The 15,633-nt window shown below is 31.8% G+C and overlaps 1 protein-coding gene across 1 annotated transcript in view; it reads left to right on the top strand.

Annotated features, from left to right (window-relative positions):
* Positions 1-10,391: 10,391 nt before the first annotated feature.
* Positions 10,392-15,633, top strand: part of LOC127710265 (uncharacterized) — a 52,358-nt gene continuing 47,116 nt past the window's right edge. The window contains exon 1 of the mRNA XM_052216040.1: positions 10,392-10,678. The gene's annotated coding sequence lies outside the window, so the exon portion shown is untranslated. The remainder of the gene's footprint in view (positions 10,679-15,633) is intronic.

Raw genomic sequence — 15,633 nt, 5'->3', positions numbered from 1 at the left:
TTCTTTTCAACATTTTAACTTCGGAATAACTTTTATATGAATACATTAACATTTTTAAAACTGATCTGTTGAGGGGACACAGCTAGCTGTGTGTGCTCCAACGCTGGAGGGATTTGCGTAAAGAAGAAGAAGATTGTACGGATTACCAAATGATTCTGACAAAACATGTTCCACAACTTTGATTTTGGATAGAAGCAAAAACTCAAAATAAGAAGAGAAACACATTTGGTGCATTTCTGCATGATTTGATTTTAATATGCGAGGTGGTATCCGAGAACCTGCATGCATGTACTATTTGTATGGTTCTATTTATGTTCCTTTGTGGTGGTCATTTTTTACTTGGGTTTGTCCACAACAACTGTAAATTAGTTAAGGATCTTCCCAGTAGCATTAGTAAAAGATTTCGTTTAAATGTCGAAATTGTTTCTTAGAAGATATCTAATGGTTTTAAGTAATTACAATATACCAGATATGGCAGATACTAATACAGATGCTCATAACTCCTACAAAGTCAACTGATAAATATTCTTGTGGATATGAACATCTACATAAATATGGTCTACTTATCTACAAAGTGTCCTGAAATTCTTTTGTATGGTTTCAGAGGAGTAGCAATGAAAAGAACAGGACTGATGGACAAACGGACTGACGGGTCAATAACATTATACTTATTTACTTTGTTGTGTGGGATGTAATAACTTTTTAAATCCACTGAAATTGTTTATGATTCTTTATTTCTAGAAATAAATTATGACAAATAGTGTAGACTTGAAGAAATATGAACTATGGTTTTTTAGTATTTGAAATGAAAAAGGTATTGCAAAATTATTCTTGTTTCAAGATTTTTGTTATATGGATAAAAAGATATGTGATACCGGTACAGTGAGATGCAGTTTTGTTGTGGTATAAAATGAAGTGATGTAATTAACATTTACACAAATTAAGAAATTAATGAAAGAGTGATAAATGTTGAACAATGAAAGATAATTTTAGAAATCGATTAAGCCTTGTGAATTTTGTCCTTTTCTTTTACATAAACAAACATTATGTATAGGTGAATGACCATTTACACTCAGGACTCCTCCGTAGGCAGTACAGATGTTTAAAAAAAGTGTTGCAAAACCACCTAGCATTATATTGCTAGTAGCACGAGTAGCATTATTTGGTAAATTTGTGCTTTTTTATGTGGCTTCTGGATAAAAACTGATTGGTTCTTGTGCTGACAATTTAAATCATCTTACTTTACAGATCATGTGCAAAAATGAGTTGTCTGTCAAATCTTTATTTCACAATGAATGCATTTGCATAACAATGAACTGAGCTCAAAGCAAAATACTTTAATAATACACTTAGACAAAGAGCTCAATCCAGTGATATGATTTGTAAAAGAGGCCTGTCATGAACATTCCCCATTCATAACCACATCTATGATCTAACAAAAACATGCCAAACTACATGGATCAGAAGTCCTGAAAAAGACATGTAATTTTTTTATATATAATTGTACGTTACAGCCCGGTTAAAACTTCAAACAAAGTTGTGGAAAAAACATTTCAGTTCCTAGCAAGTAGTTGTCACTTCCTGCACAAATTAATAATATAGGCGGAGTGCCCCTCTTTTTGAAATAAGAATATACTTCCATCTAATCATAGTAAACAGGTGAACAAACATTCAAAACTATAAAATGTTATCAGACTTATTAGTGTCTATTTACCGTCACAACTGAATCAATATATACACACTTTGATGAGTTGAGCCTTTTTCAATTAATGTTTTATAGTGTGTCCTTTTATGTCGTATTGTTACACCACTGTCTCAGGTTAGGGTGAAGGTTGGCGCCAGATAAAACGTTCAAACCCGCCGCATTTGTTTGCACCTGTCCTAATCAGGAACCTGATGTTCAGTGATTGTCGTTTGTTGATGTGGTTCATAAGTGTTTCTCGTTTCTCGTTTTTTATATAGATTAGACCGTTGGTTTTCCTGTTTGAATGGTTTTACACTAGTCATTTTGGGGCCCTTTATAGCTTGCTGTTCGGTGTTAGCCAAGGCTCCGTGTTGAAGGCCGTACTTTGACCTATAATGGTTTACTTTTACAAATTGTGGCTTGGATGGAGAGTTGTCTCATTGGCACTCATACCACATCTTCTTATATCTATATATGTAAGACTCGGATTGACCTCCAGTCTCTAATCGACCTCCATTCTTAAGTCGACGTCCAAATCTGACGTCATAATAAAAAAAAGCTTCCAAATCTACATGTATGATCAATTATATACCGCTGTAATAGATGTCTTTTTTTATTGTTCTCAAATCAAGGTCCCAATAGTATTGGCTTCTCTTATTGATATCCTTTTTACAGACTAGCCGCAATGAAATCACAGTTTTATAAAATGGTAGATTGAACCCAATACTTAAAAAGTCGTGAAAGATATAATATTCTAAATCTTGCAAATGCATGTACATGTGTTATAATACATTTCAACAATTGGCTGTACTTTTTTATTTTGTCTATTGTTTCAGACTGTATATTGACCTCTGGATGTCTTTCAATTACTTTGGCATTGGGTTGTTGTCTTATTGTTGTATATATCTACGTGGCATTCATTTATATGAATATGAAAGGAATATGCAACGTAGATCAAGAGTATGAACTTCTTCCACCAAAATATTAATATGCATGTACATGTAAGATGATGTCGATGGTTGTCCTATTGTCATTTTCTGATGTTTGACCTTTTATTTTAAAGCTGCAACATGCCCAAGATTTAATGTCAATAGACCATGACTAAGGGGGTTTACCACCTAATCTCCATGGATGAGATGCTATAATTCTGATACAACACACCAAATATCATTGGTTTACCATTACTGGCCCCCCTCAAACTGAAATAATCAGATTAAGCATATAAACTACTAGTAACCAATTTTTTAAAGTCATTAGACAATGATTTTTGGGGGGCAGGCCCCTTAATATCAATAGAATGAGATATTCAAATGCTCCTTCAACTGCATTATAGTACATACCACATATCATTGACTTCCCATAAGTGTTTCCCGTTAAACTAACCTACATGTACACAAACTGTAATTCTTAATGATTGATTGGTGTTTTAAGGCCACTTTCAACACAATTGCTGCTGCACTATCGGCCATTTTGTAGTGGTCATATTTTATAGGCGGAGGAAGCCGGAGTGGCCGGGGAAAACGACCAACCCTCTGTAAGAAGACTGACAATCCTAGTCAATTAAGATTATATAGGAATCAAAAATTGTAATAATTATAATCTTTAACAAATTGTTAACGTCTGGGCTATGCCAAAAACAGCATACATTTTTTGGTACCTTAGTTTAGCTTTGGAGATTTTGTTGCAGCAAGACAAAACAAAATGGGAGAGGGTTCCTCACTAATAATTGCTGCTGCTGCATTGTGTTAATGTGTAATGGTGACTGCCAAAAAATAAGTCCATTTATTAGTAAAAAGGGGGAATTTTTTGTTTACAAATCCATTTTTTGTTAAATTATTGATCCTTATATATATAATACTTGCAATTTCATTTAAGGCCAAAACAAAAAAATAGGTGGGTTTCCTGTTGCATGCTCCCAAAAAATAAATTGGAAGCGGCTTATTTCACACAAAATCTTACGAGAAAATTACTTGTAAGTCATAACCATTTCAGTATAGCTTACGATCAATTTTTGTTGTAATTTTTTTGTGAAAAGACCCCCCCCCCCCCTCCCCCCAATTTTATTTTCATCAATCTTTAGTCTTATCATGAAGTTCGGCAAATGTTACCAACTGCGAGGTCGTGTGAAATTTATTTAAATGGATAGTCTGACTGAATATTTCTTTTCATTAACCACCCATGGCCATCAGATCAGTGGATCACCTGTAACAAAAATAATGACACAAATTTTGTGACCATTGATTTCTCATATATTTAACACTCTCAGACGTGTTCATTTCGCCCAAAGGTGTCCTTTAAACCACAAATCGCCCAAACATGTCCAATTTCACTTCCCCAAATGGTCCAATCATTTACTTCGCCAAAATGTGTCCGAATTTTTACTCTACCAAATTGAACATGTCCTACAATTGTTATTCGCCGAAAACTTGTCCACTAAAACGTTAAGCTCAAATATGACCTCAGTATTAATGAAATAACGTTTACAACATTCAATGAATGGAAGAGGGGAACACGACTGAAGACGTCAGGATTCGGACATTTCCAAAAAAAAAAATTAAGCCACTATCCAAGGACATCTAGAGGAAAGGTGTAGTGATCCTATTAGTCCAAAATGTGGTACACTATGCACAGTGAAAGATGAAATTACTGACTTAATTCTGCTCTCAAATAAATAGACACCAGATAAGAAAAAGAATATCACAATAAAAAATTATCTTCACTTGCGAGAGCTTATTAATTTCTCATCAATATGATTATTATTGTTATAATTTTAAATGAAGGTATTTCACACTTAAAAAATCTTATACATTTAATTTTATTTTGCAAGTTTTCACTAGACTATAGTACAATTTTTCTCAGTGCTTCAACTATTGATTAAGTGGTCATTTATTAGCATTAGTTTGTTTAAAGTCGGTTCTTGATATTTATAGCATAAATGCAAATTTAATTTGCAACACATGCATTAATTCTTGACGGTTGATTGCTTAAAGTCCAGTGGCAAATATTTCATGCATATTTAGAGCAAACATAAAGATTGCAATTAGTTAGTTTTGTAAAGTTGAATTCATTGTTTACAAAGTAAATTCTTTTGTACTAATATACTGCAGTGATGCATATATATCTTAATAATGTATCAGGGTATTGCACGGACGGCTTCCTGCAAGAGTGGTTTCTGAACTTTTAGAGAATTATTGTTCCATTTTCATAACAAAACAAAAGGAAGGTTCCTGTAATAATATTGATTGGATTTATATTTAAAGAAATGGTGATTAATTTACAAATCACTATCTAATAACGCTGGACACGACTAAGCGTTCATAAAAAGAAGACGTTTTGGCTTCATATGGAATGTTTGAGTGTTTATAAAAAGGACACCTTTTGGTGTTCATTGACATCTTGACATATGACACGTTTGGGGGGATGGACATGTTTCTGAGTGTTACCGTGTACATAATATTCCTTACTTGGGAGCACTCAATGTGCACCTTAAAAATACATATAGTTTATACATACATGTAATATGATGGGAAAAAAGCATTACAAAAATTATATGCAACCATATATATGTATTTTAACCAAAATATCTTCACATGGTTTTTTTTTCAAGTTATAATTTAACAGGTTTGTTGCTTCATGCAGACTTATAGCTATATATATGGATGATGATGTTGTATTGACAAAGTTGCATGGCGTATTAGAGTGCAATGGTCTATTCCAGAAATAATTACCCGCCCCCCCCCCCCCCCCCCCCCCCTTATGGAAGATGCTGGAATTCCAGACAATTTATTTATTCTCAACCCTATGGAAGAATTATATGCTGGATTTCCAGATTTTTTTAGTTTTGAGACAAACATTTGGTTAGACAAATAGGTGGAAATCCAGCAAGTTTTGCAAAATCTGTAAAAAAAAATCAAAATTTGGAATTGTATAGAAAGTTCCGACACGTGTTCGTTTGTTTACAAATAATAATGTCACGTGATTATTCAACTAACTAACTAACTAATTTTATTCAGTATAAAATCCAGTACAAAAGTATCATCGCTGAAATACATGAAAACATAGAACAAATTAATACAAAAAAGAAACAGCAATTTTGTGACGTATAACAAACAGATATATGCAATAGACAAAACACACACATCAATTATGCAATTATTCCCACAGATGAATTTCTGATTATGATGCATATATATATATATATAAGAAATCTGTTGAGAACATCAGTCTCCGTACAGTTCATTTAATATCTAAATTTATCAAAATTACAAAAACATGGTATAATATTAACAATGTCATCATAAAACTTTTTCCTATCGTCTTGATAGAGGTTGCATTCACATATGAAATGAAACTCATCTTCAATTTTGTTATCACTACAATGTTTACATATTCTTTGACCCAAACGGGTATTATTATATCTGCCTTTTTCGATATGTAAATTAGGGTTAGAAATTCTTAATTTAAAGAACTGTCTAATATATTGTTTCGAGATATTCAACTTTGTATAAGTCTAAGGTTTATATTCCTTTTTAAGTTTGTAATATGTACGTAATTTGTTTTGGTCTTCACCTGATAAAGTGAGAAGAAATATTTTTCATATCTTTCTTGTAATCTTTTTTTCACTGCAGATATGAGTTTTCCTTCTGACAGTGTTCCTTTATTATTCCAGACATGGTCAAAACCAATGAAATTTAGAAACTGAAAAATGTGTTAATTAAAGGTACATGGAAAGGTACAGTCAACTTCTTCGATTGACTTATATGCTAATTTTGAAAAATTCAAAAGAGGTTCTTTATACAAATATAGCCAGTATTTAAGAGACTGCAAAATAACAAATAGAGAAATCGGGTAGCGACCAAGTTCTGCCATACTGGCAATATTAGAAGCATATTTAGTGGCACCAAGTACAAATTTACAATATCGAATGTGAACCTTTTCAGGTGCAAAATTTTAAAAAGTCTTTTCTAAATCATCATTTATACCCGGTGTTAATCTTTTGTTCAGGTTAAGAATGTATAGACCCCACGATTCACTTCCATATAGAAGTACAGGTTTAACACAGGAGTCAAAAAGTTTTAAGAGCAAAGGTGTACTATTATGTACACAATGAAATTTACGTTTAATCATAAAAATTTCTTTAAGAGCTTTCTTACTAAGATCTTCAACTGCAGTACTGAAAGAACCTGGTGCTCTCATTACAATACCTAAGTATTTATACTCTTGAACACAAAATAAAAATTACAGTCTTTTCAATAATTTACCTGATTTATTAAACACTATTATTTGAGTTATTTTCTATATTCAAGGATAATTTCCATTTTTTACAATAAAGTTCCAATGAGGATAAACAGTTGTGTAGCCCTTCTTTGGTTTGAGACATTAATTTTATGTCATCTGCATACATCAAACAATTTAAAGCTGTATTCCCTATATTCAATTAATGATGTCAGATTCATTATTCTAGAACATCGTCCGCCATCTTTATGTGCGCATACAAAATTCCTCATCATAAACCATTTATCTTGTATAAACTTGAATAACTTGAACAAAAACCATGACATGCAAAAGATATGTTCATGGTTACATGTTAAATATAAAGATAGTGCAAATACAGATAATAGAGATACCACAGATTTTTTTTAAAACATTCATCCTTTTAAGTGTCGGTCAATATACCTCAGTTAAATAACACATTTCAGTCTTAATTTTTCTCATGAACTGCAAATCAGAGGTTCTTGACTTTTGGTTCCAAGCTTCATATTGGTTACATTTTCAGACACATGTATTACTAATCTAATTCCTGCTTGCTTTGTGCAAAAGAATATCATTACGAATATTTCATTGGTTTCTAATCCAATATTTCAGGTGAAATTTAACACAAATTTCGAAATATACATTTGATAAACATAAAGACACAAGTATGAGATTATTAATAGGCAAAAAAACCTCACAACATTGAAACATTGATATATGAGGAGGATAATTATACTAGCTAGTACTTACAAGTTTTGTATTTCTCATATATGTATGTTATAAACATTAATTTGTTTACACGGAATGTTTGTACTATAACGATACCTTGTGACACATTATCAGATCTAACTCTTATAAATGCATTTTACACTTCTTTTCAGCCGCATAATATATGTTCCTCAAATTGATGCGATACTAAGAAACGTTGTCAGATTTTCGTCAGCAAGTACAAATCAGGTCTTCATTATATTTGGTATGAAGTTTATTATTAGTAGATTAAACTGTCCTCTTTATACTTTGTACCAAGTGTAATATTAGTAGATTAAACTGTATCCTTATTTCGTTTATGCTTTCACATTTTTTGGTGTTTGTATTTCCTTTTGCTTAAAAGTATTTAAAAGCAGGAGCGTAGTATACAATATATTTATTCATACAACGTCTTGTTGAATAAAGTTGTTTTAGTTCGACATTTATTTAAGATCATTTAAACGAGGAATGTCAACAACTCAATTAAGGACTTCTTGTTATTCCCTTAGAATGCATGACACAATTACGAGACAGTTACAAATTATATATAAAGAAATGTGACACACAAACACACGCACACACACACACACACACATACGCGCGCACAAGATACACATATTCATCATATCTATTAATTATAATTTCTAACCGATTTGAATGATTTGGCAATTAAGGCGCAGTAAAACAAATCCAATCTGCGCAATGGATATTAACATAAATAGTATTATGCAAGGTAACAAATAATAGTATATGACACGTGTTGTTTTCTATTTCAGTAGAATCGAACGCCCTTGACCTGTTTCCACATCAAATAATGCGCTTGCGAATGCGACGACTGCAAAGTCCAGATAGATATGGAAAACTTTGACCTATCTTGAACTTAAAAAACTAGGAAACTTACAAATGACAAATCACAGAGAATAACAATAATATAAGGTATATAGATAAGTCTTTGTCGAACTGAAAGACATCAACGGCGAGACACCATGGAGGATAATAATAAATCGGAAGACATTTCTTTAGAACATTATCGGAATATAGACACCAGTGAAAGAGAAAATAATCCGGAGATGCGACTGAAGACTTAGATAAAACTAGCGACTCGGCAGCAAACAACTGTCAAGAGACTATAGGAGATGAACATACTCACTTGGTTAAATGTCTGGTTGACGAAACACATGACGACGATTCTGTAAACCAGTCACATGTCAGAGTATTTGTGTATAATATAAATGATAAGTCTGAAACTGGAATATCTACCAAAAATGGAAATCAACAAGAAAGAACTCGTGAATCAAATGATGCCACAAATATTGAAAAATCAGTCATATGACAACGAATGTTGTCAGGAAACCGTAAGATATAAAAAATCTCAAATGGGACAACGAATGTTGTCAGGAAACCGTAACATATTAAAAATCTCAAATGGAAGACAATATTGAAACAGAAAAATCTCAAATGGAAGACAATATTGAAGCAGAAAAAATCTCAAATGGAAGACAATATTGAAACAGAAAAATCTCAAATGGAAGACAATATTGAAACAGAAAAATCTCAAATAGAAGACAATATTGAAACAGTAAAATCTCAAATGGAAGACAATACTAAGACAGAAAAATCTCAAATGGAAGACAATATTGAAACAGAAAAATCTCAAATGGAAGACAATATTAAGACAGAAAAATATCACATGGAAGACAATATGTTTTCAAGGTCATGTGTCACCCTTCCCTTTGCAAGAAACACTATGGCTTTATCATGTATCAGAATGATGGAATATTCGATTTACCTTTAATTTTAAGATTTATGGGGCAATGACTCCTATAAGATATCATCAGATCGCTTCGGACTAAATGTACAATTTCTTTGTCTCAACAACCCGAACATTTAGGGTCCCCTCATTTGTATCTAGCTTTTACAGTATAAGATAAGATGCACACACAAGCAAAAAGCAAAATTTAGAAAATGACCTTGACCTTTGAACTTGACACCATTTTCTTTTTGGAAAAATTAATTTCTTTTACGGTTGCGTAGGAGATGCGCACACAAGAAAAACAGTGTTTGGGGAGATAATTCTTACAAAGAATATTGTTCGGTTAAGCAGGGTCAAAATAAAAAGCGCATAAACTGTATGATAACATAAACCAAGTATTTAAGCGATATGTTGCGAAACAAAAATTACATGCAAGAACAAAATTTGGCGGAAAAAAAATAATAGTCAGAACAAAATCAAAAGGACTTTCCGCGGAAAAGTGGAAAGACCTGATTACATGTTTAACCAATTGTGACAAAGCAACAATGTACGAAAGCAAGTTGTACTCTCATATTTAATATAGTAAACAAATATATCTGGTTAAATGAGGAGGAAAAATTCTTCGATATATTAGATGATGAGGACAAATATATTTTATATTGTGTGAGTAAATTTATGATCATTTGCCTTAAACGTTATGAATCCTATATAAATGTAATATTGGCTTTTACAACACGTACAATGCAAATTATTGATGAAGCTGGCGTTTTGTGTGCTTATTTTCTCATTTACATTTTATCAATCAAGTACGTGATTCTTTTCCACACTACTGTTCTTTTGTACTTGTTTAGCTATCAAACCTCATGTTGCCCCTATGTGGCCCATTCTGTCTTTTGAATAATACAATATTATTTAAAAACATGGAAATTTTCAAGGACAGAGATTGATGATTATGATTAATCCGATCAATAGCAGTCAGAACCAAATAAACAGAACGAAAGTATTGGAAATGGTGATGGAATTGATTTTAGTTTGATTCTTCTCCCATTTAACATGAATGAATATGAACTATAAACTAACTTCGGTTTGACATTACACACAGAACAAGTGTATAATTTGCATGACTTGAGCGATAGATGAAACGATTTTCCGGACGTCGATCTCTATTTTAAGTGTGAAGATCTTACTGATAGTTGGATTTATAAATCTTGAGACGTGTAATATGTATATTCACATATCAGGTAAGTACAAGTTAATAATAGTTACAGAAATCTGCTTTTCAACGTAATCAACATTTTGAGAGGTGTAGTATAAATATTTTCGCCAGAAACAGGTCACTATGTCAAGTTACAACTGATCGCGTGCAAGTGGTACATGTTATTGGGAACTGACATTAATTAGATCTTTTAATTTATGTAAACATTTTGTGAACTTTGCTAACATTGTGGCGAACATTCGATCTATCTTTGTTTAAAAATAAGTAGATGATCCATGGTAGAGACACTCAATCTCCTCATAATCTATATTTAAAACTGTTAAATTCGAATTAAGATTCATTCTGTGTTATGTATGTTGTACATATGGTGTTATTGATTTAATTTATAATAAGGTCGAGCCGAAATGATGAAAGAGATGTACGCAAAAACAAATAATAGTATCACATTTTATGATGATAGGCATATCACAGGAAAACACACACACTTCAATTAAGCGTTAAAGAGACGTTGGTTTATAAATTTTCGGGTGAACATGGTAAGTAGTTAAAAAAAAAATATGCTTAATATCTACAGAGGACAAATAAACCACGGACAAAAATGAACGAGTGTATGATAAGATTGTACTTTAACCATATGCATGCATTATTCAATTTGCACAAGACTCATTTGTCAGTTGTAAAAGCAGTGCGGTGATAAAAAGGCAAAAAACGTTTTACTTTTGAGTTTAATTTTCACAAATAAATACACGGCTGGAATAAGTCTTAAATTAAACTTGCATATGCCTTGTTTACTTTCCACCCTGTCATAAGAAATTCGTAAGTGTACATTTTCTGAAAAAGAAAAAAACGCTTTTTCCGAATAGACTATTTTTGTAATTTTGTTATTCGCTAGACCTTTCCAAATGTTTATTTGGTCTTTCATGCTTACATTTCATCGAAATAATTTTATTTACGGAATAAACATCTTTCAGAATTTCAGTTGAGTTTCCATTCTCATCTAATCTATAATCTTTTGCGGTTTTGAATTACTAAAAATTTCACTTTTTTCTGTATTTTTTTTTTTGTCCTTGTCCATGTTAGAACACAATTGTAACTAATTGTTTGATAACGTTTTAGACACCCTTCTGTTATTGGTGGAGTTCGTATTGCTTAGTCTTACGTTTTCTATTGTTTTTTGTGTACTATTGTCATCTAATCTATAAAATTTTACGGTTTTAAGTTACTAAAAATGTCACTTCTTTTTGTATTTGTTTTTAGAACACAATTGTAATTGATTGTGTGATAACGTTTTAGAAATCCTTCCGGAGCACCCGAGATCACCCCCAGTTATTGGTGGAGTTCGTGTTGCTCAGTCTTTAGTTTTCTATGTTGTGTTTTGTGTACTAATTTGTTTGTCCGTTTGTCTCTTTCTTTTTTAGCCTTGGCGTTGTCAGTTTCTTTTCGACTTATGAGTTTGAATGTCCCTTTGGTATCTTTCGCCTCGCTTTGAGTGATATTTCTAATAAAAATTTAGAGATCATCTATAAAAAAGGCAAAAGTTGTTGATGAAAAATTAAAATAAAGAAAAACTGCAAGTTTAACACGGAACTTGGTCATTATTCCCGCGGTCTTTAATTTTAGATTAGCACTCAAGTAGTACTTATTATATAAGTTTATTACTTTTTTCCTAGTAAATAAGATGTTTTCCAGGTAATATTTTTATAAATAAATAAGTTGTGCTTTTGATGTGTTTATTTATTAGTATTTTCGTTTTTTGTGTTAAAGAAAAGGGGTCTTATAGTATAAAACCAAAATCTTCGAAGGACATGTCGAGAATTAAAAATTCTGCACGGATTCTTCCAGTCCATTGAATACTTGTGCCATTAAGCTTTACCGTTTTAAAATCGATCTCTTTCTTAAATTGTCTATCAAGGTGACCGAATTGGATAGAAGACCAACCTTTACACAATAGGTATTCACAGCTTCACTTTCTTCAGAAATTTACTATGCATTATAACCAAAGCAAACTGTATGAGCTATTAAATTTTGAAGACCTCATTATAGCTTGAATTTAAACTTAAGTACTCTCAAATTGCAAAACACATTTGTGGAAGAGGTGTCATTGCATGACTGCATGGACCTAGCTTTATATTGACGGGCGGAAGCGTAATTTTACACATTATCCATGTCGATAAACAGTTTTGATGTCATCACTTTTGATGTCATCAACAGATGAGGATCCAGGATTTTGAAAAACGGGGAGGGGGAGAGGGGGAGGCCTCAACCTCAAGCCAACGTTTGGAGTGGTACTTGTAAAATGTCTTTGTATTTGTTACATATGAAACTCCATTAGGGGGCCCAGACCCCATGCCCATCCCCCCCCCAAAAAAAAAATCCGCCCTTAATTACTGTTGCGGAGAGAACGGGTTGATAGTTGTATCATTGTAAATCATACCTCGTATTCTTATAAAAATTTGATACGGACGTTTTAATTCTGTTTGTACTTTTTTCATCCCTGAAATTAGAAACAAACGTTTTGTAATTGCATGCGTTCCTTAATCAGCTAATGGTTGCCTGTAGCAGTTGCATAATATGACTCAACATCGAAATGTAACAAGACGGTTTTCAAAGCTTTTAAACAGATGTCAGATTGGCGAACAAACAGTTTATTAATAAATCTCTTTAATTGGCAAGAAAGCGCATCGCTTTGTTATATGATCAAAACATAAAATATTTGCCCTAAATATATTGCGTATAAATCTTGCAACTAGCTAGGACACGTCACTGTCTATCCACTCTCTTATGAATCCACGTTAAGACAGCATTTCCGTTAAGCATCTTTAAATGTATTTTTATAAATGATTGATTCACATCTAGGTAAGCCAACTCCGTGATCTCAGCTAAAATTGAATGGGTTGAAGTCATTTCTATTAGAAATTAAACTTTTTTGGGACGTTCTACAACAACATCACAATATCTATAATTAGTACAAAATAGCAGATAAGCTAAATAGAGAAAAGAGGCCAATTATGTATTTTCTTTTTCTAGATGGGGATGTAACTCTTGCATGTCTTGTCGCATCTTATGGCGTATAAATTTCGTAACTTGTATGGTTTATTAGAATATCTTCTAATGAGCTTCTTTAATGACCATAATCTAGCATTAGCACATAAATACTTCTACAGGGTTAGAAAATAATTTTATTGAAAGTCGGTTGTCATTATAATTTTCTCTTAAAAACAAATATTAAAAAGCGTTCCTCCCATATTCTATTGAAATGTCGTAAATAGAACTAAAAATTTGAAAAAGATACATATAATTATATTATAATCTAGAAAAAATTAGTATAATTAACTGAATCTATTTTAAAAGAGTAAAATCCATTTTATTCCTTTCTATAATCTTTTTCAATGTTTACCATAAATTGAATGCAGATTTCATAAAGAAACACACATATTTTACAATATTCCATGTTTTTATTCTTATAATTGATAAAATTTACATTTAATGTTCGGGAAATTTCCCAAAATATATGAAAGTTTTTAAAAATTTGTGGTAAAGATGTATGTGACAACTTTTCGGGAAATGTCCCAAAATCATTATCAACATTATTATTTATAACATATATGTTGGCAAAGAATGTTGACAAACAGATCTGAAACACATTTCGGGAAAAATCCAGACAAAAATAAACTAAGTGAAAAATGTATAACACAGATGTCTTCGGATATTTTGGGATTTATCCCGAAAACAGAACGTATATGCTAGAACTCATGACTAATAATTTCTTTTCACATTTCGGGAAAAATCCCGAAAATATAAATCTATTATCAGGCACACACTTGTTACATAGATTTTTTTTACCCATTTCGGGAAAAATCCCGAAATAAAATCTGCAAGCAAATTTTTAAAATTATATGCTACAGATTTCTTAAACATATTGGGAAAAATCCCGAAAAAACAAAATCTATAAGATATTACAACACAGAATTTTGATACATTTAGAAAGTTTTTATGTAAATTTGTTTCCAACATTTGTTAAAATTTTGATTCATAAAAAATATGTTTCTAACTGAAAAAAATATGTATTTTGTTTATAACCATACTTTTCATTACAGGTCCGAAAAAAGTATTTTCTAAGAAATATTAAGGTTGCTCTCTACTGCATCTCTTTTGTCATGCTTTAGTAATTTCCCAAATATAATATCAACCAAATTTGTCCCACAAAAAGGGGGCTTAGGCCTCCTCTAAATCCTCCTCTTATAAGTGGTCGATTTTAAACTGGCCTAAGCATAAACTTTCCATATAAACTGCAAAAGATTCTAAGTTATAAAACCATGATTTAGGGTTCAGGATAAAAAAATCCCCAAGCACATGTATTGTCCAAAAGCTTATTCAACTGCATATAAAATATCCATGACCTACTTTTAGTGGTTCTCCTTAAACTGAACTTCTTACAAATCTTACAGTGTAAACTAAGGAAATTTTCAAAGTCAATATTCCATTACTGAGAGGCTGGTGAGGAGGGCGGTGCTCTATGGGATTGAGATGTGTTTCCATAACACATTATGCCCTGCTTCCACAATCAGATTTCCATATTCAGTAACTTATTTGTAATTACTTAAAAAATCGATGACTTCATAATGAACACTTGAATGTACAAAGTTTCAAGTTTATTTGACCATAACATCATAGTAAACTATTGTACACAAAACCTTAACCTTCTGTACTGTTTGTACATCTTGAAAACAAAATGATTGATAAAAACTAGTTTTAACTCATTACTTCAAATGCCAATGAAATTTTAAAATAGGAATAAAAAGAAAAAACTCAAACTCAAAAATATTCAATAATGTAGCCTCATTTCATTTTCCTAATTTGCACAATTTTGTTTTTGTCACAGAAAACATGGAAGAAACTTTATCTTTAATTATATTTTTCTAAATTTCTTTGATGTTCTCCACAACAAAATATAACAAGAGTGCACACGCTGAAATGTCT

The sequence above is a fragment of the Mytilus californianus genome, unplaced genomic scaffold (genome assembly GCF_021869535.1).
Source record: "Mytilus californianus isolate M0D057914Y unplaced genomic scaffold, xbMytCali1.0.p SCAF_7, whole genome shotgun sequence".
NCBI lineage: Eukaryota > Metazoa > Mollusca > Bivalvia > Mytilida > Mytilidae > Mytilus > Mytilus californianus.
This window is presented reverse-complemented; position numbering and strand designations above follow the sequence as displayed.